Consider the following 27,394-nt stretch of genomic DNA (forward strand, 5'->3'; position numbering starts at 1 on the left):
GCCCCCCTCATAATTATTGTTTTTCAAATTAGTGAATTTGGAAATGTATAATCATTTCAGAAAGAAATAAGTGACCTATGTATCCTAGCCAATCAGCCTACACCAACCAAGAAAGATTTTTGAAAAAAAAAAAAAAAAGCTGTATAGATTTTATGTAAATTTGGTATTTATGAACACCAAAGTTTTAGCACTGACATCTGCCTGAGAAGAAACTTCATTTACAGCAGTGGCAGAAATGAAGTTCACTGTGAACTAGTTTGGGATACCATATGCTTTAACATGCAGAAGAGGAGGGGAAAAGAGGCATCCTACAAACAGATTTTTTCTTGCTCTCACTGTGTATGATGTTGCATGACAACATTGTGACATCATAACTTAGGCTATTTTATTTGCTGTTGCACCAATACAGCGCCAAGGCGTGGAGTAGCACCTTTGGATGTGTACGGTGCTTTCCTTTCATGAAACTTAAGGCACTTCGCAGGCATTTTCTTTCTAAACCTCACAACATCTCTCAAAGGTATTGCCAAACTGGAGACAAATTTCACAGTTTAATCATGTGGAACACATTGGTAAATATAGATGTGCCTTTTAGAAAGTTGCTTCAAAGTGTATTTGCAGCTCACGCGCCGTTCCTCAGGGTGTAAACCAGTGGTGTCATGTAAAGCTTTCGGCCCTCCCGCACGCGAGCTGGGAGGGTAGATGTGTTTGGCAGGGAGCAGTGGTGCCGGAGGGAAGGAGGGTGGGGCAGAAAAGGCAGGCTGTTTCGTTACCCGTCCTTCCCTTTTCTTCCTTTCTCCCCACAGGGGTGCCTCCTTTTCCCCTCTTTCTTTTCCTTTCAGCATCAAAAAGAAGACTGAGTTATAAAATTTCACTTGTAATTAAGAGTTTGGTTAGATTTTCAGGGCAGAACACAGCTGTCCATTTAATTCACAAGGCCTGTTGATTATAATCCTGGCAGTCTGTCTCTCTCCCTTTCTCTCTCTCTCTCTTTTTTTAGTATATGTGCTGCCGAAGCAAACACTATAATCCTGGCAATCTAACCAGTGCAGATAATATAGCTTTAAGGGAATATGAATTCTTTTGAAATGGGAAGTGGCAATATTACAGACCTGTTTCTTGCTCTAATCTCTTCAAATCAAGTATGAAAGGGAATGGGGCTTTTCTCAGGATATTTCTGCCTCTCAAACCCACACTTTTCCTTCCCTCACCCCCACACCTCCTAATCCCCTAGAAGGGATCCCTTCACGTGGAGCAGAGATCTGGATGTGAATCCTAGTTGCGTCACGTAATAACTGTATGAACATTGAGTCGTTAAGCCTTCCTGAGCCTGTTCCCGCATGTGTAATTTATTTATTTTTATTTATTTATTTTTAATTTTTTTTTCAACGTTTATTTATTTTTGGGACAGAGAGAGACAGAGCATGAACGGGGGAGGAGCAGAGAGAGAGGGAGACACAGAATCGGAAACAGGCTCCAGGCTCTGAGCCATCAGCCCAGAGCCTGACGCGGGCTCGAACTCACGGACCGCGAGATCGTGACCTGGCTGAAGTCGGACGCTTAACCGACTGCGCCACCCAGGCGCCCCCGGCATGTGTAATTTATACATACTACTAACTCCCAGGGTTGTTATGAAGATTAAAAGAACATGTATGGAAGAGCTGAAGGGCTGTCTGTAGAAGACAAGAGTGTGTGGTCAATGAGAAGTATCTTTGACCTTCTGGTTTTCTGGGGATGATTAGCTCCAGCCTTTTGGGTATGATGCAAACCAGGACATTTTTGAGAGTGAAAGAGGGAGCCTCAGGACAACAAGAGGTATAAACCGGGACTGTCCCAAGCAAATCGGGATGTGTGATTGGTCTGTATAGAGAGAACTTTCAGATGGCAAGTGCCTGCGCCTAATTGCACATGTAATTATGGAGACGGGTTCCTGTATTTTATGAATAAGAAGACATCATTTATTGCCCACATACAAGTTGAACTTCACTCCTATTTTCATAACTCTTTGTATAGCTTGTATTTCCCCAAATGTGCCACATAGACAACAGCTGGCACATGAGACTGTTTCAAGTAGTATACAGCAAACATTATTTTTTTCTAAACTATCAAGTCAAATCTATAATTTTGGAAGTAAATTTTTAAAAATAAGTTCATGTAGACCAACATTTGAATTGATTTAAGGAAAACGAATCAAACTAAAATTGGATTACAGATACAGGAAGTTTGACCCGGAATGACTGATAGGTGGGAAAGCCTTCCTTGACAGGGTACAGCCAGTAGCATGAAAGAACAAGCTTCTCAGGATTTGGATAAACAGTATTATATCACCTTTCATTCCAGGAAAGGTGCTTTGTAAGAGTTGGAGCTGAGGTAAATACCCAATTGTGGCCCAGGTGAGGGGAATAGAAATAGAGTAATCACAGCTGAATATTAGCCATGGATACATTTTCTTTTTCTTTAAAAAAATTTTTTTTAATGTTTATTTATTTTTGAGAGAGAGACAGAACACAAGTGGGGGAGAGGGAGGAGCAGAGAGAGACGAAGACACAGAATCTGAAGCAGGTTCCAGGCTCTGAGCTGTCAGAACAGAGCCTGACGCGAGACTCAAACTCAGAAACCGCGAGATCATGACCTGAGCCGAAGTCAGACACTGAGCCACCCAGGAGCTCCTAACCATGGATATACATTTTCTGGTGAGTCTGGGGCTTTACCACACCATTTTTATACATTATTCATGTAAACCATGAATGAAGAATTGATAAAACTTGGCAAAATTTAATACATACACTGTTTTAAACTTTGTGGGGACGTTTTATTTGTGTTTATTTTTTGAGAGACATAATTTAGGGTGGAAAGTAGTTTGTCTTGTCTTGAGAATTTCAGGAATAAAGACGCCTCAAACTCCTCAAATTAAGTGGAAAGCTCATTTAATTCCCTGGTAATCAAAAAGGAATTTCTGATTTCTAGTCCCAATCCGTTTCTAGTTTAAGTGCAGTCTCCAAAGAAAGAAAAATTGGGAAGGTGTTGCCACTCTGCCACTCAATATTTGTTACAAAGACCACTGACAGCAGTGGACTTCCTAATCTTCACCAAAGTTGTTTATACTTTGTTTTCTTTTTATTTGTGATGCCTTTCATCAGACTTGAATGCTTCTTATTCTGTTTGTAAAATGGAGACAATTTAGCTAATGTATCAAGACACCTGAGTATGAATGATTAGAGGTTAGTCCTTAGCAATTATACTTTTTCCTAAAACACATAGAAATATTTGATAGATGATCATTCACAGATATCTGTGTGCACTTGAGCTTAGGGTTTGTAAAGGTTTACAAGTATTTATGTATGATTTTATGTGTATTTTCAGAGATTTTTTTTTTCTTGTGGAACTTTGAAAAATGAAGAGAATTAAGTTGTTTCTAAAAAGCCAAAGCAGCCTGCCATCTCTTTTTCTTTTCTGGGCTACGGTCCAATTTGCACAGCAGTTGCAAAGAAAAAGCAAACGCATCACTAGATTCAGCGAGAAATATTGTAACAGTATGTAATCTCTGTCAAGATAAAATTGCTTTGTGATTTACATTACAATAAATCCTGACCTTTAAGTGCTGCAGACTAAGCTAATCTGTGAAGTACTTTATTCCAACACTGAATCAGCGAGTGAAGCTCAACCAAATGGAGTGTATTAGTCCCACTGTGGTGTGGTTAAAGAGCCTATATATATCGAAGCAGATTACAGTGCATTGTTCTATGTGTACTATAATAAGTAGAATAATTGAAATATTCAATCTGTTTCATCATTGTGAAATAATAGAATTATTTTAACCTCCCTTCTGTTTGCCTATTATGGGAATTACAAGTAGCTTCATTTAAATATCATTAGGGCCTGATTTAGATCGATGAGAACAAGGAAATTCAGAATTCAGGCTAAAGTACCACATGACATTTCAACCTTAATTCACTTCTTATGGCTGTTAATTATTTTCTTTCTCTCTCTCTCTCTCTTTTTTCCCCCTTGATAACACAGTTAAGACATTGTGTTGAATTTCTCAGTGCTAGCTTTGAATTTTTGGCTTTTTGTCTCCCCAAGTCAAGTGTTAGGTTTATCAATCATTGGAGAATAGAATTATCAGAGATACTGTGAATTTAAAACTAAGTAGAATTTACCAACTTTGGGAGATGTTTAGCCATTATTTCTTCAAGGATTTTTCTTTCCTCTGTACTCTTGGCTTTCGTCTAGATTTTGATCACACACATATTATGACAACTTGATGTTATCCCAGAGGTCAGTGATACCTTTCTTCCCTCCCCCCATCTCCAGTTTTTTTTTTTCTCCGTGCTTCATTTTGGATAGTTGCTTTTGCTTGTCTTCAAATGCGCTCCGCCTCCCCCATGCAGCTCCTAATTTGCTGTTAATCATACCCAGTGTATATATTTTATTTCAGGTACTCAACTTTTCATCTCTAAGTGTTCCATTAAAAAAAAACAAACCTCATTTCTCTCCTCATCACACTTGTGTTTGCTAATTCTATTATCTCTCATGTATGCTTCTTTTCCTGTGTGGTGAGTATTGATACTGGATATTGTGCTTTTGTTTTTGAGTGCTAAATGTTTTGGCATTTCTATAAACAGTGTTGTATTTTGTCCTGGCTCACAGTTAAGTCTTAGGAACCAGATTCCTTTGAGGCCGAGTTTTTTTGGTTTTTTTGTTTGTTTTGCTTTTATTATTTATTTTTGAGAGAGAGAGAGAGAGAGAGAGAGAGAGAGAGAGATGGGGGAGGGGGGCAGAGAGAGAATGAGGCAGAATCCAAAGTAGGCTCCAGGCTCTGAGCTGTCGCACAGATGCGGGGATCCAACTATGAGATCCTGACCTGAGATGAACTTGAGGCTCACCCGACTGAGCCACCCAGGTGCCCTGAGGCTGAGTTTTAAGCTTTATTAGGCAGATCCAGAACAGCCTTTAAACTAGGGCTAATTTGGCCTGGCAACAAAAGCAGTATAACCTGAAGATACCTCCTCTTGTTTCGAGTATTATGAGTCTTCTCACCCTGGTTGGTTGGGACAGGCACAGTTTATGGCCCTGTCGGAATGGAAAATGGGCCTTCTGCTTTCTGCTGCTTCTTTATTTGGTCAAAGGCACTATTTTCTCTTGCACGTACAGATTGGTACTCAGCTAAAGATCTGTGGGAAATCCTCCACTGATCTCTGGAAACTTCTATCTGTGGCGCTCCCTCCTCTCTGGCACTTTGCTATGGAAATTCTACCTGTCTTGGCTGCCCTGAATTCCAACTTCTGCCTCTTAAACCCAGCAAGACCACAGGGCTCAGTCTGGGTTTCCTCGTCTTCTCCGAGAACTGGAAACTGCCTTCAGGGAGTAAGGTGGAACGATAGTAGAGTTCACATTGTTTCCTTTTCTTAGGTTGCACACTCCTGTGCTGCCTATTGTTCAATGTCTGAAAACAATTCTTTCCTATATTTTTGTCCTGTTTTCTCATTGCTTAAGGTGGAAGATTCCCTGTTTCTCTATCATGGCCAGAAGCAGATGTCACTAGAGTTTAAACTAGAGTTTAAAAGACAGTTTCAGATTTTTATTTAACTATTTGTGCAACCATTCTTGCCAACATACATTTCTGGAGATGTCAAAGTAAGTGATAAGAAGGCTGTTAAGACAAATTCTGGACACAATAAACTGTAACAATGTTGATGCTCATGTCTAATCACAAAGCGATATAATGATTGCAAAGCACATAGGGCGCCGTAATCACTTCAGCAACTTCAGATTAGAATTTTTTTTTTTTACTTCTTTCAGAGTTATATACAAGAAACCAGTGCTTCTTCCTAATAAAATGGAATTTCCTAAAAAAATAGTGCTAGAGGCCTCTTCCATTGGTTCTTATGGTAACTGTTGCTCTGCTCTATTTTAAAGTTACATTGAGTTCAGGGGAATAGTTTTCGTTTTAGTAAGACAAACTTTTTTTGTTATTTTGTGGGTTTTCATTTTAGATTTTTTATAATAAATTTATAGGGTGCCTCGAGGGCAGCCCAATTTGCATCATAGGGGACCACCTAAGAAAGTCACTTGGGACAGACCACTCTGTTCTGCCTTGGAGCACTATTGCCTAGAACCAGAATTGTTCATGAGATACCCCACATTATAAATAGAGACATCCTCAGGGCACCATAACAATGTACACTGGACATCTTCTCATGCATTTTGAGAGGAAAATAGCAGTTTTGATATCAGCAAGATGAGAGCAAGTATTCCTAATGCTAAAAGGATACCTGAGCACTTGGCTGAAACATTACTATTTTTAAAGGTCAATTTCATAGTTCCAAACAATTTTAAAACTAAAATATAGTGATTTTTCTAGAATCATTTGATTTAGTGCAAAGAGTACAAAGCTAATAGTTTGAAGGAAAGATTATTTAAAAATATCAATACATTGATATATGTAAGTTTACACACACACACACACACACACACACGAATAGTCTTTCAAACTGCTATTTATTTTCTTAGCAATGTTTAAAAATTGCCAATTGATGGACCGGTATAACCTGATGACTTACCAATATTCAGATTTTCTGTGACGCTCCACAGACTAGAGTGTATGAATCTTTTGTGATATCAATGAAATCAACATAAACCTCCAAAATAAAAATTTTATTTTTATTAGGAAGAAGCCTTGATCTTGGTCTGCAACACTTTCTTCTGATTTGGGGGTTTTGTTGTCCTCGGGTCTGTGAAGACACCCCTCTACCTCCTTACACAGAAATGCTGACTCCACATTGATTGTATCACTGTTGATGTTTTGTTGCTATTTGTTTTGGGGGTTCAATAAACTAAATACCTTATCACTGGAGTGCCTGGGTGGCTCAGTTGGTTAAACGTCTGACTCTTGATTTTGGCTTAGGTCCTGATCTCATGGTTTGTGGGCTTAGGCCCCACCTCAGGTTCTGCACTGACAGTGTTGAGTCTGCTTGGGATTCTCTCTTCTCTTTCTCTGCCCCTCCCCTGCTTGTGCTCTCTCTCAAAATAAATAAATAAACTTAAAAAAAAAACACAGTATCTTATCACCTATTTTGTTTTACGTGTTGGTCTGCAGGTTTTTGGTTTTGCTGTCATGCTGTTTTCTGTTTTTATGACAATTTGAGGTGATTTAAAACTACCCCAACTGCCACCACTGTCTTCCCAGAATTTTCCCCTACCGTGACTTCTTAAAGCTTTTGTTTCTTCATCTGTTAAAGAGAACAAAACAATCTCCTAATATCCCTTCCAGCTCTGAGATCTTTGACTGCATAAGATAACCATGTTTGGGGGCGCCTGGGTGGCACAGTCGGTTAAGCGTCTGACTTCAGCCAGGTCACGATCTCGCGGTCCGTGGGTTCGAGCCCCGCGTCGGGCTCTGGGCTGATGGCTCAGAACCTGGAGCCTGTTTCCGATTCTGTGTCTCCCTCTCTCTCTGCCCCTCCCCCGTTCATGCTCTGTCTCTCTCTGTCCCAAAAATAAATAAACGTTGAAAAAAAAAATTAAAAAAAAAAGATAACCGTGTTTGAAACCAAAATTGTGGAGGAAGGAGTATAGAAGGTATTGCCTCACTCTCATATTTTTGGCCCCTGCGTGTCTAAGATTAAGTTGCTGTGTGCCATATTTGTCTCCCGAGTCAATACTGTCCTTACATCCATACATCTATCCATCCATCCTAATAAAAAGCCCTGAGTCTCTGCTCTGTACTAGCTTTGTTTCTCCAGATACTTACCAGGTTTGCTTGTGCTGTTTGAAGCTGTAAATAGCCTCACTATAAATGTCATTTCTCAGATACATGGCCACCTAAGCAGACTTGATTGGAGGTGGAATGTGAGTTTTATACTGTTGTTGTTGCTGTTGTTGTTTGGTGGGGGTAGGGGGAGGGATAAACTATTCCAGCTTTTTAACATAGGCGATTTCTTGCCTGCCACCACAATCTGGATCAAATCAGGGCTTGAAGTTTCTCTAAGATTTAATAATCCAAGGAAGAAAGCCAATTGACCTTACTATTCGGTTAGTAGCCAGACTCTATGAGCTTGGAAGAACTGAAAAATCGAGGCCTCAGGAAGTTCATATTATTCGTTTACAGGCATGTGACAATTCAGTGTTATCAACTAGCTTTGTGTAGGCAGCTGCTTTCTCTTCTCTGAGGCGGGACAGTCCTGCTGAATAGTTATCAAGAGACTCCAGCAAATGGGGGGGTTGGTGGGGAAGGGAGAAGACACTCTCAGGCAGAAGATGCACTCAGGGCAGAATTTCAGGCAATGCTTCACTCCTCTGGAAGGATCCTGAGCTCAACAAATTGTCGATGACTTACCTTTTACCACACTCCCTGATGTCTTACAATTTATATAATAAACATTTATGGAATACCTACCATACACCAGTCATTTTATTTTCTTTATCCTTTTTATCTTAATGTATTTTTTTAAAAGTCATACTTGCATATGCTTAAGAAATCAAATAATACTTTAAGACTCATAAAAAATAGCTGGCTCCTGTTTTATTTCTCTTCTCTACAAATTCCTTCTCTCCAGACGCAACTGCTTTAAATTACTTTTAGCTGTTTTTTAAAAAAAATATTTGCTTCCATATATCGAAATAACAGCTTTTATCATTATTTTTTGATTTGTCAGGTTTTTTTTAAGGTTTATTTTATTTTATTTATTTTGAGAGAGAGAGAGAGCGAGCAAGCGTGTGCAAGGGGGGAAGAGCAGAGGGAGAGGGAGAGAGAGAGAATCCCAAGTAGGCTCTGCACTGTCATTGCAGAGCCCGATGTGGGGCTGGAACTCACAAATTGTAAGATCATGATCTATGCTGAAATCAACAGCTTAACCAGCTGAGACACCCAGGCACCCCTGATTTGTCAGTTTTAAATATTATTCATTGACTTTTTGCTCTAGAAGATTATGGTTTAGCTTTCTTATATCCTATCACTTCAACACAGAAATATTTCTCCATTCTCATTCTTTCAGTAAAATTACACACTAAAACCTTGGTTTGTGAGCACAATTTGTTTGGGAAACATGCTTGTAATCCAAAGTACTTGTATATCAAAGCGAATTTCAAGAACCACTGGCTCAGTTGTGATCATGTGACATTCAGCATCATGTACTACTTGTCTTGCAAGACATCACTCACGTGTCAAGTTAAAATTTATTAGAAATGTTTGCTGGTTTTATGGAATACTCACAGAATAAGTTACTCATAATCCAAGATTTTATCCTATATGTTTTATTTAAGTCAATATTTGTTTACATTGTTATGAGCATATATTATGCATAGCAAACCATATGTTATACTGTATTTCATTGCCTTTCTGATATAGCTTATGTTTTCTTTGAAATAAAAAGTCTCTTTTTAAAAAAATTTTCTCTGTAAATATCACTGATTCATCGCCAATTCTCTGACAGAACTGAAATTCTAATACTTTGAATGACCACTGTATTCACTTTGTGTTAGAAATAGCTCCTCTAGAGATCTGTTCTCCGGCCTTCATCTGCACTGGTTGTTCTATAGACTTGCCCCATAGCTGTCATCCTGAATATTCCACTTACATGTCTATCACAACTTTTTACTGTAACCCATTTGACTCTAATGCCTTTTCTGAATTTTCTGCTCTTTTATTCTCTTTATGTTTCAGTTTGGATTTTTTTTCCCAAATGAACTATTTTCTAATTCATTAATCCTTTCTTTTGCTTGTCTAATGTGTTATTATACCCATCTATAGATTTCTTATTTTGAGTTTTTTTTTAATTTTTTCATTCTAAATTTTCAGTGGGTAGTTTTTAATATAGACTGTTCTGACAAAATTATTCATCTTGCCATTTATTTTCTTGAATGTTAGTGTAGCTATTTTGAAGTCCATATTGATACCTCTGATACCTAGACTACCTGTGAGTCTGTTTCTGTTTTATTTATTTATTTTTTTTGCTCTTTGTTTTGAGTCATTTTTGTCTTTCTTGCATGCCTGGTGATTTAAAAAAAAATTTTTTTTTTCAACGTTTATTTATTTTTGGGACAGAGAGAGACAGAGCATGAACGGGGGAGGGGCAGAGAGAGAGGGAGACACAGAATCGGAAACAGGCTCCAGGCTCTGAGCCATCAGCCCAGAACATGACACGGGGCTTGAACTCCCGGACCGCGAGATCGTGACCTGGCTGAATTCGGACGCTTAACCGACTGTGCCACCCAGACGCCCCAGCATGCCTGGTGATTTTTGACTTGGTGCTGAACATTGTAAATTAAAACTTATGGAGGCTCTGGATGATTTTTATCTTTTTCCAGAGACAATTTTCTCTTCTTTAGCAAGCAGTTAAAGGAGGGATGGATCACCTTGGTACATTTGCAGATAGTCTATTTTCAGTCTGTTCTTGCTTCTAGAGTATTTTCCTTTTGGGGATCTTGGCTAAAAGTCTGGAACTATTTATCAAGATCTCTTACCCTTGGTGGGCCTTGAACTTTAAGTTTTGTCTTCTTGACACTGTGGTCAGTTAAATATTCTGCTTCATTTTTAGCTTCTAACTGCAGGTTTCTGTTTGTTTTCTTTGCTTCTGATCCTGAAAAGTTTAAGAATCTGCAACTACCTTAAAGAGAAAAATTCCAAGGAATGTCAGGTTTACTTCTCTCTGTGGTCCTCTTTTCTTTAGGATATTGGTTCCTCAAGTTTTGGAGGCCTGGGTATCCCTGAACTTGAATTTGTGTCTCCCCAAACCATTGACACTGACAACAAACTCCAGGCCAACCCTTTTTTTCAGCTTCAAAACCACACAATACAAATTAACAAATGCTCTGAGGACCATCAATGAATGTAAGGCTTACTTCAATGCATTTTCCTTTCTCTGTGATCTTGGCTCTTCAAATCCTGCCTGCCTTAGTTGTCTTTAATGCTTTAAAAGAACTGTTTTTACCCAGATTTTAATTTGGAAATCCTGACTTTCATGATTTGAATGTTTTTTGTTTTAGTTCTGTAATAATTTATTGCCTTCAATTTTAGGTTTTATTTTTTTCTTTCAGCAATTCCTGGTATTTTGATATTGGATCTGTTAGATGGATCCCTAAATGTTTAACTGCTTTCTCTCTTCTATTTCTATATCTTTTCCCTTGGGCTAATTCAGAGAAGAATCTTTAACCTTATGTCTTGGGGTATGGGATAAGTATGGTTGCTGGTGTTCTGAGAGCCAAGTAGAGGATGGAGTTGAAGGAGAATGTTGTTCCTAAAGTAAACGTCCCCTCAAAGCTCTTGTTGCAACTTGATACCTTTCCCATGCCTTCAGCTGTAACCTATCCTTGGATTCAGAACTTCCCCTAGTTTATCCTCTCCAATGGATGAGAAAGATTTGTCTATAATTTTGTTTGAAGTCCCCCTGTATACCTACCTTCAGAAATACTTGGTGCTGCCAGTTGGCGAGGCTTTCCAAGTGCTGTGGCACGATTAGATCGTAGACTTAGTTTTCAGCTTCCTCTGACAGGTTGAGACACTTCCCTTTTTCCTATTTGCTTTTTAGTTTCTAAAATTATTATTTCATCTCTTGTCTCCTACATTCTTCTCACTCATTTTTATTGTCCTTATGGATTTATACTTAAAAGTGTTTTTTTTTTTTTCTTTTCTTGTGTGTATGTGTATGTGTGTTTTAAACTTTAGAGTTTTGGGGAAGGGCCAGAGAATAGGTGTGCTTAATCCACCATACTTAACAGGAAATTTTAGGCTCTTTATATATATCACAACAAATTTCCACAGCATGTATTTATATAAAGAAAATATGGAAGGAACACGGTAAATGATAAAGTTAGAACTAAAACTCTGTTATGAAAGCCTGCATTTTTGAATGCGGTATTTTTGTTGTTGTTTTACTTTGAAATTTTACTTACAAACATGAAGAAATCCAATTCTTTTCAAAACTAAGTGATTCATGAAATAGGAATTTTTGCAACACACCTTTACCTTCTATTTTGTGCAATAAATTTTTGTATTTTCAGCACTCTATAATGAATTGTAAATTTTCAAAATCTAATGTAATTTTACTAATACATTTTTTCATTATAGTTGCTATTTTATGCTTGAAATTATGAATACTACACTCTGGAGAAATTATTTTTTAATTGAGACTTTTCTCTAAGTCAAGATTATTCTTCCCAATAGACTATATCCATTTTATTTCATAGAGACTAAAGTTTCTTGTTTAACTCTCATGTTGTGTTTTTGCCTAAAGCCTGAAAACTTCTGGAAAGTTTCTTATTTTGTTTTCTTTTGGGCTGCTCCAAAAAGCTGTTCCCTTTTGCTTCCTCTCAACATGTCTTTGACCCTGGAGAGCCTTGGTAAAAATTTCCCCGTGTATTCACCACACAATTAATGATTTACTTTTTCTTGATGATATATGTGAAACAAGTAAGATTTTTTTTCAGAAGACAATTTAGACATTTTGTAACAAGTGTGACATACGTATAATGCCTAGAGAGATTCTGTAAGAAATCTCCATCTAAAAATCATGCCAGCTTTACTTTCATATTCTTACTAAAGAATGGAAAGGGTCCTGCCTATCGGGCAATTTCACATGAGGAAATAGAGTTATGGTGGGCTGCTATCACTTCTAAACATTTTTGTTCCATGAGAGTTATAAAGGACCATATTTCCCTTTTGAAGCTGTCACCTACTTTCAGGCAAAAACTCTTTGTTTGCACTTTTTTCCCTATTTTCAAGAGGTAGGGCAGTTATATCAGCTAAAAATTTGCAGGAAAAATATCCAGATAATTAGAGAACTAAAACCAATGTGAAAGCATCTGATGTTATATAATATTATTTGAATTGAGAATAGAGTGGGTCCCAAACTATTTCATTGGTCTCTGTGTCTCTTGGCTCTCTGAAACCTCCATATTATTGCTTGTTTGAAATAATCAAAATTACTTTCTTTTGTTAAATGCCTACCAGATTTTTTCACTTGTTTAAAAAATTTCTACTCGCTAGGAACTCTTTCATCCTATTTGATCAGAAACAGTCAATTGCTCTGTATCCTCTTTGAGTGATTTGTATATTCAGTTTATCTGCTTTTCCTTAAAATTTGCACTTAATTTTTATTTACTTATTTATTTATTTATTAAGAGAGAGCAAGCAGGGGAGGGGCAGAGGGAGAGAGGGAGAGAGAACTCCAATAAGGCTCCATGCTTTCAGGGCAGAGCCCAATGCAGACTTGATCTCACCAACTGTGAGAATATAACCTGAGCCGAAATCAAGAGGTTAAGGAAGCTTAACATACTGAGGCACCCAGGTACTTCTTGCACTTCATTTTTTTGTGTGTGTGGTGATCCTTGAACCGTTCCATGGCATTTTTTTCTCTCCCAACTAGATTACAAGCTCTTATTGTTAACAAAGGAGTGCCATCCCGACACATTAAAAAATATGCTCCAGGGGCGCCTGGATGGCGCAGTCGGTTGAGCGTCCGACTTCAGCCAGGTCACGATCTCGCGGTCCGGTCCGTGAGTTCGAGCCCCGCGTCAGGCTCTGGGCTGATGGCTCAGAGCCTGGAGCCTGTTTCCGATTCTGTGTCTCCCTCTCTCTCTGGCCCTCCCCCGTTCATGCTCTGTCTCTCTCTGTCCCAAAAATAAATAAACGTTGAAAAAAAAATTAAAAAAAAAATATGCTCCATAACTGTTGTTCCGCTAAATACAGGAAATACATGCTTGTGTTTTAATTCTGGAGTGTGTGTTCTTTAGTGAAGGAACCGATGCGAGATTTCCATTTCCATGCAGGATCCTGGGTGGTCTGCCATGAGCAAAGAGACAACAGGTGGCTATCATATGGGACTCTTTTTAAATTAGGAGAGTGACATGTAGGATATTCTCCCTGTTATCCTACTGGCATACACAGCCCAGAGGAAGATAAAAATTAAATAAAAGGAAACAATTTCAAAATAAAGTGATGAAATTCTAGCCGAGTAAGTGATCAATTAGCAGATAGAAGTAGATTGAAGAATTTCCCAAAACAAGTAAGCAAAGGGAAATCTAGAAACCACAAAAGAATATGTATCTAGATCTATTATAAATCATGGTAACCTCTTCTATAACAAGGGCAGTTTCCAACAGGCAACTCCGGGTAAGAATTTCAAAACTAGTGTTAAAGCCAAGAAGAGAAAACTAAAAGCATAAGCAAGAATAGCTTCAAAATGACTTTGTTTCCAAGCCTTTTAATGATAACAAAATAGTAGCAAAGAGGAACAAATCCCTGAAGGAAGAAAGGTACATGTAAGTATTAAATTTACAAATGTTAGAAAAAGAGAATCACAAATTAATGATGCAGTTTCCCCCCAAGAGAAGCTGAAAAGGAAATTTAAATCATTTTGAGGAAATGACTCTCTCTGATGTTGAAATTACCTTTCTCTTTTAATATATAAACTATGTAGAAATATAAGTTATTGGTTCAAATGTGGGTCCTCTGTACCTTGAATCATGTCTGTCTTCCTTATATCCTATTATTTGGTCTATTATGAAGAAAGTTTGTGTGACCATGTGGTGGCATGCATGTGAGGTCTTGCTGACATTTTAGCCCAGACTGAAGGGCGAGACATAAAAGAACATAGAGAACAGAGAAAAAAATTGAGGAATAGCAAGTGATTCAATGTTTAGAATAAGAGATGGGAGATATGGTAGAAGAAGTTGGTTACCAGTATCTCCCACATAGCAGAGGCCAATAAATATTTCAAGTAGGAATGACAAGAATAAATACAATTGTAACATTAAACAAATTTGTCCCCCACCAAAAAAGATAATAAAAATAGCTGCAATGTATCAAATGCTTTACACATGCCAAGCACTGTTCTACATATTTTTATTTCTTTTTTCATTTGTAAAACACCGTTAGAAGCTAAACATTACCCTCAGTTTACCAATGAAGAAACCAAGGCTCAGAGTTGTCAAGTGTCTAGCCCAAGATCTCTTAGCCAGCAGCACTGGAGGGAAGACTGTCTTCCAGACCATCTAACCATAGAATTTGAACTCTCAGATATTATGATAATACCTCTTCTTGAACCAAATATTTATGCTCAGGATGTCCCCAGTGTTGTTTGTAGGATGAACTAGGTTTCAATATAGCACAGTATAACATTTTTGTTTTTGTTTGAATATTAAAATTGCCTGGCAAACATCTTCATTTGGATGTTTTATAGGTCAGAGTCAGCCATTAAATGGTCTTAAACTAGAGCTTCTTGTCTTCCCTGCAAGCTGCTTCTTTCTTCTCCTTCTCCTTCCCCCTCCCTCTCTTCCCCTCCCCTCCTCCTCCCCCTCCTCCTCCCTTATTATATAGTTAATAGCACTATGATCTACCCAGGGACCTGTGAAGAGTTGACCGTTTCTTCTTTCACAGCCTCCACAGCCGGTTTAGTCACTAAGTCCTAGGCTCTCACCTTTACAATATCTGTGTGATCTGAACCCTCTTTCTGTTTCACTGCTCATGCCTTTGTCAGGCCCACATTTCTTTCTCTTGTATTATGTCAAGAAGATTTTGATTTGTTTTACTGTCTCCCATCATGGTCATTTCCAATTCACAGTAATGCAGCTGGAGTCATGGCCCCTGTTTAAAACCTCCTTCCCTGGGGCGCCTGGGTGGCGCAGTCGGTTAAGCGTCCGACTTCAGCCAGGTCACGATCTCACGGTCTGTGAGTTCGAGCCCCGCGTCGGGCTCTGGGCTGATGGCTCAGAGCCTGGAGCCTGTTTCCGATTCTGTGTCTCCCTCTCTCTCTGGCCCTCCCCCGTTCATGCTCTGTCTCTCTCTGTCCCAAAAATAAATAAACGTTGAAAAAAAAAAAACCCCTCCTTCCCTAAAAAAAGAATTCTCTTTGCTCCCATGACTTCATTCATGATCTATATGCTGATAAATCACAAATTTATATCTCTAGCCCAGATTTTGCTTCATAGCATTCGTATTAATGTTTCCAATTCAATAAGCCATCCACCCAATGCCTGGGACTTTCTCACTCTAATAATTAATAGTTACAAGTTCTCACAGTTCTACTTCCTGAATACCTTTTCTTTCTTTCATTTTTCTGCTTCCAAACTGCCATGGTAATGGTCCAGTCTTCAACTTCTGCAATAGCCTGAGTCACTGAAGCAGCCATGATAATATGCTTCTAACTAGTTGCTCTGTACCCATGGATTCCCACTTTTAATCCATTCTCCACACATTATATTTCATTAATGACAATACACACTTTTTTTTTTTTTTTACATTTGGACTTCTTTGAAATCAGGGTAAGTCTTACAACTGATTTTGCATCTGCAGTTTAATTAGTAGCATTTTTAAAAAATAAGTCACATAAAATGATGATATATTTTATATTCAGTGGTACCTTAGATTTGATGAAATATGATAATAGGAAAAATCATCTTTCTGGATGTTACTATCCTGCACAGGATCTTCAGTGATTTCCCCTTTTAGGGTAAAATGAAACATTCTTAACATGCCTCTGAGGTCCTGCATATCTGACCTTTATTTACCTCTGTAGAATCATTTTGTGCTGATCTCCTCTTAGTTATCTATCCTTGAATCACATTAACTTAGTAAATATTAATTGGCTGACCTCTGTGTGCTAGGCACTAGGTTGATATATCAATGAACCCAAAAAACAACATGGCAACTGCTGGTATGGTGCTGACTATGCATTTGAGGACTCTTGGCTTATCCTGATTTATCATGTTATTTCTCGCCACAGAATACTTAGTCCCTCTCTCAGGAAGGGTCCTTCCTCCTACCCTTACCTTTTGTTCTTCTACCTTTCTAAGCCCTACCTCTTACTCATCCTTCACGGCTTATGTGACAGAGCTCTCCCCCACAGTCATTCTGTTCAATACTCTCATGGTTCCTGCACTTCTTTTCATGGCCCCCACAGCACTTGCTTTCTTGGGATCTGTCTTCCTTTCTGGGCTAATAGGCCCATGAAGACAGAGGCCACATCTCTTTAACTCATGGCTTTCTCCCCAGCTCTTAGTCTAGTGCCTGGGTCATATTAAGACCTCTTTAAATATTTATTGAATGAATAATCAATGGAATTGGAAACATGTATTCAATTTCAAACCACCCTGAGATATTCTGAATTTCTATTACTTGAATATATTATTAAAACAAAGCACAGCAATAACAAAAATAGAACCATATACATATGGGGTTATGTGAGAAGTTTTAGGTTGACAGGCAAGATGAGAAGAAAATATAATATCAGTTTCAATCTGAGATGCACAGAAGTTGATATTAAATATCATAAATATTTTCTTCCTTAAAGTGCTATAGTACTCTAGCATCATTATTTTGATTATGCATGAATATACTTACAACATTTGTACAGTAGTTTTTGTGTCTTGACAGATTATATCATATTCTTTCTCTGCTAGTCTTAAAAGCTTCCTTCTCTTTGGTCTATTCTTTGTATTAAAGAGGAGCTGCCTTTGTGAGTCATGGATTTGCTCAGTGGATTACGCTTATGAGCTAGTTGTACATTTAATTCCAAGTGGTGAATTAGCCTAACACTAGACATAGTCTGCTGTTTTGCAAACATGGGTCCGGTTATATGCCCAAGAAAGCAATTAAAATAGAAGCTCACTAGTGTCATTGTACTTTGAAATTAGCGTGTTTTCATTAGTGTTCAAAGCAATTTTTAACTGCTTACCTATTCTTTGCTTTAGATATAAAGTTTCTTCAACTATATGTACTCTAGTTCATTATGTATGTTTCTTGTAATTGCCTCTACATTTATATTAGCATAATCTTCCTCAGTTACCAAAGAAAAATTTGAGAAATAGTGAAGAAAAAAAATCTTGCTTTTTTGTAAGAAGAAAAATGTTCCACAATAAGTAGAGAAAGAACCACGATGTTAGGTTTTCTAGTTATTGAATTTTAGCTCTCTTATTTTTAGCAACATTTCCTAAATCCTTGGATGAAAAGGCTATAAAATGTGAAGTATTATTACCATAACCTATAGCAACAAACTACCTCAACATAGGTATAATCAGAAGGAAAATTCTTATAACCACATTCATATTCAAAGATCTTGTGATATAAGCCAACCCCTGTGGGGGTATTATTTTCAAACATAACAGGTTGACATTATATAATTACACACTGCTGGATATTGAAATAGCAAAAAAGGAAAAAGTGCTTATAGTAGTACTCACAGCACACTATTATGAGTATTCACCTTTATCCACACATCTTTAGAAAATTATTTCTAGTTACATATTATAGACTTTAGCAAAGATTTAGTGATTTATTTAATAACAATATTAGGTTTTGACATTAATGTCTTAGCAAGCATAGGGAGGTGTGGTCCTAAGACTCCCTTCCACTCAATTAAGGGGCCTCAAAGTGAACCTCTTCTCCATTATTCTGTCAGTTTGTTAAACAGACATTCACATATGTATGTGTAAATAAATATTCAAAATCCCATTTTTTAAAAGTTTATTTATTTTGAGAGAGACAGAGAGAATGTGAATAGGGGAGGGGCAGAGAGAGAGAGGGAGAATCTCAAGCAGGTTCCACACTGTCAGTTCAGAGTCCTTGTGGGGCTTGAACTCACAAAACTGTGAGATCATGACCTGAACTGAAATCAAGGGTTGGATGCTTAAACGACTGAGTCAACCAGGTGCCCCCACAATCCCATTTAATTATTTGTATAATTTGCAATTCCTCTCTACTTAATTTTTCCCTTTATTGACTTTTCTACTTTTGATGATAACGTTCTTTTCTAAGATAAATTCCTGGTTTTTTTTTTTTTTTTTTGGTCCCCCTTTACTGTCTACTTTTTATTTATGCTGATTGGAGAAGTGATGGGGATTTGTCAGTATTTTTGATTTCTCAGATTTCTTTCTAATTATTCTCAGTGCCACCTTCCTCCCCCTTAATCTCTGGATTTTAACCACCTTATACCTTTCTCCCTTTCATATGTCAGGTTTCTCGTATTTCCATTCTCTTCAGTTAACATGAGCTTTTTGGTCAGTGTGATGCACTGTGAAATGTGGTTTCACAAATATTTAGGCTCCAAATACTGTCAAATCTTGGAACTCTGCCTAGTCTCTCTCTCAAATTGGTTAGCTTACTATCTTACATCTCTTCTTTCTACTCTGTTATGTAAGTACAATCTATTGGTTCCTTTTGGATTTCTCCTATCTGGTCTTCTTTTCTAGAATGGAATGCATATAATTGTAGGGTGTATAATTTCATATTTAATATTCTCAGCTATTTTTTTTTCAAAAGTGACCTACCTATGGTAAATTAGAGAAGATAAGAGAGACAGAGAGCTAAAATATGAGACTGAAACACAAGTATAATATATTTTGGGGATAGCATTAATAGACCATACAAGAATAGTCACTATTTAAGAGTAAATGCTAGTAGAGCCACAAACTAGTAGTATAAATAGTAGTCTAGAGAGTAGTATGCTTCCTTCCTCAACAACAAAAATCAACCAGTCAACCAACCATGCCATAACAGAGTAGGCTTGTCCTAATTAACAAGCTCAGATTTAAGTGGGTACATGCTCAATAAAAGTGAACCAAGACCCTTCATGTGGTTATAAGAGGCCTAAAGGGGTCTTGGAGTTTACTAAGTTAGCTTTGGTCACTGACTCTGTCCTCTCTCCTTAAATCTCTTGCTCTTTCTTTCTATTGGCACAAGGCAAGGATCTAGATGCTAGGATGCAAGATGGAGGTCGTTTAAATACCACTTCTTCAACCCCCTACTCCTCACCCATGCAGGGACTGGGTAATAACTACAACAGGTTTTCAGTAAACATTTATGGATAGAAATGATAACTTACAAAAGAAATTCAGTTAGCCTAGTTTGTTCATCTGTTTGCTTGCTTTTAATAAATTGTACCTGGAGAATCCATATTAAAGGCACCCTAAAACTTCTGTAGGTGTCATCTTGAGGTATGCACTTACAATCATGATCTTTCAACTGAAATAAATTTGGAAAATCTCGTTACCACTATAAAACTAGAAATCAGTATAAATAGGCATCAAATAAAATCCAAATGCAAATTCTCTGGAAATATAGTGTGATTATTCTGCTTTATCTCCCATAAAATCTGCTCTTCACACCCTTTATGGCCTCTTTGGGGTGTTGCTGTTTATGAATAAAAATATTACTTTAACAACAAAACAAATTTCTTTGCTCTAATTAGGCAAAATGAAAGCCTTCTGTTACAATTTATATTATTAAAATTTTGACATTTTCTAATGGCATAAAACAAGTTTTATTTTTAACAAAGTCTTATATTGGAAAAGTGCTTTGAGGAGATTTCCAAGTTCTAGTGAAGCTTAAGTTTTTGTAATTATTTGATACCAAAAATTATGGTGTAATAAAATAATTTTGGTAGTCCTTTTTTCCATTTTAAATAGTAATTGACCTCTAGAATTATATGCACCAGAGTAATGTTACTAGTGATTAAAATGTAAAAAGATAATAATTATTAAAAGCTTCATGCATAATAGAACTCATCATTTCTGGGCAACAGAGTCTTTAGGGTAGAACAGTTAAGTAGGATTTGCCTATATCAAAACTACTTGGAAGGATTCTTTAATCTGGACCTTTATTTATGAACCCTACAAAATTGTTGAAAATGACCAAACTATATAACTGTATTTAAAACAACGAACTATAAAAGCCTTTCTTCCATAGTTTATGTTTTTTTAAATATATCTGTATCTATATAACTTATAGCATATGACAAGATATATCTTTTTCTTGCATCAGGACCTTTATTAAAGCTTTTGAAATATGCAATTACAAACAGTCAAAATTGATCTTAAAAAAAGTCTTTTTTGGAAATTTTGTTTTTCCCAAAATGTTTCCTATTTAATTTTCTTTTTTTAATATGTATAATTTTTTTTAGTGTTTATTTTTTTTTTTTTGAGAGAGAGAGAGAGAGAGAGAGACAGAATACGAATGGGGGAGGGGCAGAGAGAGAAGGAGACACAGAATCCGAAGCAACTCTAGGCTCTAAGCTGTCAGCATAGAGCCAGATGCGAGGCTCAAACCCATGGGCCATGAGGTCATGACCTAAGCCGAAGTTGGATGCTCAACTGACTGAGCCACCCAGGTGCCCTCTTTTTTTTTTTTTTTTTTTTTAAAGATTTTATTTTTAAGTAATCTCTACACCCAACATTGGGCTCTGGGCTCGTTGGGCTCAAATTCACAGCTCTGAGATTAAGAGTTGCCAGCTAGCCACCTCATCCTATTTAACTTTCTAAAAGGAGTGGCTATTTTATGCTGCAACTGCCTTGTTCTATTCAAAGCATTCCAGGCCTGTGTTTATTCTGCAAATATTTCTAAGCACCTGTGGTGAGTAGGCATTGCGCTAGATACTATGCGTATACTAGTGAATTAGATGGCTGGCCATCCCAGCCCTAGGGGTTCTTACATGCTAGTGGAGAGTACGAATAAACAAAAAGGTAATTGCCATATAATAGAGAGCTGGGATTGGGGTAAATTGAGAATGCTATGGGAACATGTAAGAAGGGCATGTAGTTTAGTCTTCATGGGTCCAGGAGAAGAGGCAGTAAAGTTGAACCCTGAAGAGTGAGTGGGACTCAGCTAGATCAGGTGGAGAGGAAGAATGAAAAGACTCTTCCAGGAAGATGAAATAAGAGGTACTCTCTTGAATGGATTAGGTTTTTTTTACATAAATACTTTTTGTACACTGGTGATGGGAATCTTGTTTTAAATTACTCTTAGCTGGGAAAAGTCACTATTTGCTTTGTGTAAGCAGGTGCTAAAAGAAATATCTTCCTATGGAGATGAGTGAAACCTTTTCATGGTTGACTATCCCCCCTAGTAACAGCAACTAGCTGGACTACTTCCTTGCATATAGTACAATGAATGCAAACTTGCCTGTTTGACCTCGCTCTTACCTATTTAACAGGTCTACTCATTAAGAAGCTGCACAAAGTAAAAGAATACTTGAAAAGAATACGGCTGTTAATACTTGCAATGTGTTTGGCTGTGTGTAACAACAAATAAATCCGATCTGAATTGTTAAACAATAATTGGTTGCCAATTATATAACTGGCAAGTCAGGAGTAAGGCAGCCTTTTGTCATACAGTTGCTGGTGTTGAGTCATTGAGGACCCAGCTTCTTTCTGCCTGTGTGTTCGGCCATACATGGCATGAGCTTCATCTTATTCCTGTTTCTCCCTTGTGGTGACCATCAGGTCCATCAGAGCCATATGATTTCTTGTTGACATTGAACAGAAGAAGGTGAAATCCTCTGCCTCAAGTATGGAATCAAGTTGTTTCTTTTAGTCTGACATAGTTAAAGACATATCCTACCCTGGACCAAAAACTGAGACCAAAACACAATGTTTTGTTTGCTCAGGGGAGAAGTATACTGAAAGCAGTGAGGAATCAGGATATCCTCCCCTGAGTCATGGAGAGGAGGCATGGATACCCAAGAAAAATCATCTTTTTGCTAGGAAGGAGGAGGGGAGAAAGGCTGTGGGATAGAGAAACAGCAGTGTGTCCAACCACGTTGTTTGCTACTCCTTCATATTTGTTTAATTCAAATTCGGCCTCCTGACCAGAGAAAAAAATACTTCCATATCATTGGGAAAAAAGGTCATAATTCTAATGGATTCTAACTCTTTGAACCATGTGTAGCTTGGTAATTAGGGGGCGATGAAGTAAATGTTGAGTTGTGGAGACCACTGTTTTATCTTTCCTTTCCTTTGCTTCCTGAATTGTACTTTTGAATTTCTATATTGGTTTTTGTGGTCCACGTTTACCATAGAGTAGAAAGAAATTGCAGGCATTTATTTTGCTGTAAAAGTATTTTTAGATGTTTTGTGGGCTCTGTATCAATTACTGTATAACATAGAGTTAGGAAGGAATGTGCAAAATATATTTAGCAACCTTTGATAATATTTTAAGAGCATTTGATTCTGACACATGCTATATAATTTATAGAGATGCAGGTTACATCATTATAAGGTTACATATTGGGAAGTCTAAAAAAAAATCCTTAACAAAAATACCTTCTTGAAACACAGACTGAGGAATGTTGCCTCAAAGGAAAAATATGCAATGATTGCTCAGGTTTTTGTTTTTCTTTTCTCTTAATTTTCTTTTTGAATATCTTATGCAAGTGTAGTTTTGTTCCTTCTCATCGTGACAAATAGGTCCCCAAACTTGAAGAAATTTGTGTCACTTGAATGATTGACCCTTATTTTTTATTCAGGACTATTCTTTCCCTCTGGCTACACAGGGTGGAGTGATGTGCTTGCCAGAGGCTGGACTAAGATAAACATATTCTCCCATGGAAGTAGCAGAGAGCAACTACATATGCAAACACAAAAGGTTTCTGTTTGCAAGTTGGTTCAGGGTGACCTTTGATGGACAGAAGGGAGCATAAAATTAATAGTTTAACTATAAGAAAAATAATGATTTCCACCTAATATTTGCATAGTGACACATTTTTCAGAGTGCTTTTGTAAACATTAACTCACATGATGAAGTGGCCCTGTGATAAGAGAAGGATGGTAGTGTTATAACCATTTTGCAGATTAGGAAATCAATATATATGAAGGTTAAATGAATGGCCCACAATCTGAAGAAGAATGGGGTTGAGAAATTCAAACTTGTTTTTCCTTTCAGTGTATGTTTCTGTGTGTGTGTATGCTCTAGTAAAACATTTTACTTCCCCCTTAAAGTAAGAGAACAAAACAAAGTACAAAGAAAAAAGAGAGCTGAACAACAACCACAAAACCTGCTATGTTAAACATTCGTAATGATCAATTTCTGGAGAACACACATTTGCTGCATTAGGAACTCTTGCAAGGTAGATGTTGTGAATTGTAGTTGAATGACTTAAAATACTTTAAAAAATACCCTTTGAAATACAGTATTTCCATTTTTGCTCTTCATTTTCTTATCAGACAGAGGTCTCACACCCCCAGTTCAATGTCCCTCAAGTGCATGTCTTCCTCTTAATGCTTTTATCCTCTTCCTCCCCCTCCTCCAAATCTAAACTCATCCCTCTTATGAGGATGTTTGGGCCTGAAATTACTTGTGAAGCCTCCACTTAAAGCCTAGAGACCCTTAATGGGCCCTCTTACATTATTTACAGTGTAACTGTTTAGGAAAGTACGTGAAGGGGAAGGATTTTTGTTGGGAGTCTTTGAAATCATGTATAGTATATCATATGCTGGTTACCCATTCCTAGGAATGACCCAGATACAATCTTAAGGATTTGGTGATTGGCACATAGTTGGCCTTCAATAAACAGCCATAGATAACTGCAGAATTTGCTGGTGGAGTCACTGTGTTGTGTGATTTCATGCTTTCTGAATACAAAATACATTTTTGCGTAAGGTATGCTTTTTGACAGCTGCTGATAACATCTGAGAGACAATTTAATTCGTCTACAACTTCAGCAGCAGCAGCAGCAGCAGCAAAAAACAAAAACAAAAAAAAAAAAAAAAAAGCCAATAGTCTCCATCACTACTCCTGCTTCTTTGATGAATATCAATAAATATGGATGAAACACCTGAAGGAGCACACAAATTCATAGTTAGCAAATTTGCCAAGTATGCATACAATGGGTGTACTGCATGATTATGTTTGTTGAAAATAAGAAAGAGAGACACATAAATAGGGCTAGTGAGAATGAAGAGTCAGTGACAGCATCGCATAAGGCTCATAAAGTATCTTTTATCTTGGGTAGTTTAAAGCATTTGAAAATGTCCTCATGACACCCTCTGCTACTAGTAGATGGTAAAGAAATATCAACTCCATTTAAATGAAAAAAGGATGTTGAAATGGGAGTTGAAAAGTTAAGCAAATTGCTTAGTGCCTTGGTCTCAGAAACGGTGGCTGAATCTATCTGTGGCAAGTATATTGTGTCATTTGCCCCTAAGCAATCTTTTTCTAGCTCTGTATAAATTATCTACCTGGCAAAAAGAAGACTGAAGCTGGGAGCAAAAATATACTTCTGTGGGTGTAATTGTATTCGTGGCCAAATAGAATTTGGACTTCTTCCATCAGCAGGAGTGCCTGGTGGTAGTACTAACTTTAAAACCCTGAATTGTCAACAAACAGAAGGAGCCTAGTTGAACAGGATTAGAGAGGAAGAAATGAAGAGATGGGATAAATACACACACACATCCAAGGATTTAACCTGAAACTTCCTTGAGGAAGATGAATTTGTGGGAGGGATCCTTTACCCTGGGGCAGATCTCATTTCTTTCTCTCTACTTCCTCAACTACGATTCTAGTCCCCCTTTGCTCCTTGCTTTTCCCAGAAGTCCCACAGTCAGAACCAGAACAACCAGGATCTGGGGCAGGTTTCTTCCTGGTGAGGAGTAGCCGTACTGACAATATTCCTTCTTCCTGCTGAGGACACTGAGCATTTTCCTGAAGCACCTCACTGGGTCATAGTTGCCTCTCCTCTTTTACTTCTCTCACATCTTTCTTACTTACACACCACCTCCAAGCACACCAGTCCTTGCTCTTGCTCAGACAAACAGGGTGTGTTCCTGCCTCAGCCTTTGCACTTCCCATTTCCTCTACCTGGAATGTTCTTTTTAGTCGAATAATAGCTTTGTCATATGCCTTCTCTGGCCCCTCAGTGTAGATTTAGAGTGACAAATTATACTGTTTTGCCTGAGACTGAAGATTCTTAAGGCATTCTTAGTTTTAAAACTCAGTCCCATGCAAACTATGATGCTTTGGTCACCCTATTTAAACCGCAGCTTCTTCTATCTGATTTCCCTCTTTTATTGTTTTTCTTAGCGTTTATCGCCACCTAATACATTATACACTTTACCTACTTATCTTGTTTACTACCAATTGGTTTGCTTCCTCCCCCAGAGCTCTCTCCAAGAGGCCAAGGATTTTTTAAATTTGTTTTTATCACTGTTGTATCCCCAGTGTCCAGCATAGTTCAGAATAGGTACTCAGTAACTGGTTTTGAATGAATAAGTAAATGAATGAGCAAAAACTTTAGAAAGTGTTTGTCATATACAAAGAAACTATGTCAGAGATGTATTTCCTGAAGTGAATTATTTGAATCCATAAAGTCTTGGTCAAATGTAGTTTGATTCTCAAAATAAATGCATTATTTCCTCATGAGTGATACATTTCTTAGGAAATGTAAATAATGTCTTTGTTCATAATTTAAAATCAAACTATTGGGGCGCCTGGGTGGCGCAGTCGGTTAAGCGGCCGACTTCAGCCAGGTCACGATCTCGCGGTCTGTGAGTTCGAGCCCTGCGTCGGGCTCTGGGCTGATGGCTCAGAGCCTGGAGCCTGTTTCCCATTCTGTGTCTCCCTCTCTCTCTGCCCCTCGCCCGTTCATGCTCTGTCTCTCTCTGTCCCAAAAATAAATAAATAAACGTTGAAAAAAAATTAAAAAAAAAAATCAAACTATTACTTAATTCATTTTTAAACTAAATTTTTGCAAAAATAGACTATTAGTAGAATTTAGTGTTACACCCAAATATATTGGTGGATTATTTGTGTTGGTTTAGGACAACTGATTTTAATCTTTTGGAGTGTACTTGTAGTGGAAATTCAGTTAGTTTTAACTCATATAAATCTCTTATTCACCCCCATGAAAACTTAGGCATATGCTTGGTTAACAAACCTAACATTTCTCTTACTATCCAGTTATCATTGACTGGATGAATGGAGGTTGACTTCAACAGGCAAATGTACAGAAAACCATATTAATTATCTGTCTTCACCAGACAGGAAATAAGAAACGATGAGCTGCCATATATGTAGGGTGGCACTCTTAGGTGTCTGACTTTTACTGACCTTGGGACCTCACCTAGAAAGCCTGGCCAAGTTGTCCCAATGTTGTATGGAACATTGTTGACAACTTGGGTTGTCACTCACATTTCCATGTTAGTGACATGCCATGGGGAGATCACTGCATCTGGGGACAGAAGCCCTGTGTCTTCATCCCTTCTCATTATTTAATTTTGTGTGTGGCCTTGCATGATCTCTTAACCTCTAAGAACCTGCATCCCATAATCCAGAAATGTGTATGATAAAGGTCCATCCATTTTAGTGGATTGATGCAAGCTTGAAATAGGAATAGAGATACTTTGAAAATCATTAGGTGCTGTGTAAGGTAAGGTAAAGTGAGGAGAGGTGAGGTGTTTCCTGGGTGCATATGTTGGAGGTGATTGAGCAGCCACTGCCAGATGGGGCTGAGTTTGGTTTTTATTCATATCTATTTTCCACCTCACAGGTGAAGGTTTTTCTCTCACCAGTCGTATCCAGAGAGCATCAGGAATGGAGCCTGTGTTCTTTTCCATTCAGATCTAAGAGTCACTTAGATTTTATTCTCAAAGTGCATGGTTAAGGAACTATTCTAGTGGCTTCTTACCAGTTTTA

At 37.7% G+C, this 27,394-nt stretch overlaps 1 long non-coding RNA gene across 1 annotated transcript in view; it reads left to right on the forward strand.

The window, feature by feature from the left end:
- Window positions 1–374: 374 nt before the first annotated feature.
- LOC121041306 (uncharacterized) overlaps window positions 375–27,394 on the forward strand; it is a 155,138-nt gene continuing 128,118 nt past the window's right edge. Inside the window, exon 1 of the long non-coding RNA XR_005795659.1 lies at window positions 375–517. This is a non-coding gene — a long non-coding RNA (uncharacterized LOC121041306). The remainder of the gene's footprint in view (window positions 518–27,394) is intronic.

This window comes from Herpailurus yagouaroundi, unplaced genomic scaffold (genome assembly GCF_014898765.1).
Source record: "Herpailurus yagouaroundi ecotype Mexico unplaced genomic scaffold, PumYag 29, whole genome shotgun sequence".
Lineage (NCBI taxonomy): Eukaryota > Metazoa > Chordata > Mammalia > Carnivora > Felidae > Herpailurus > Herpailurus yagouaroundi.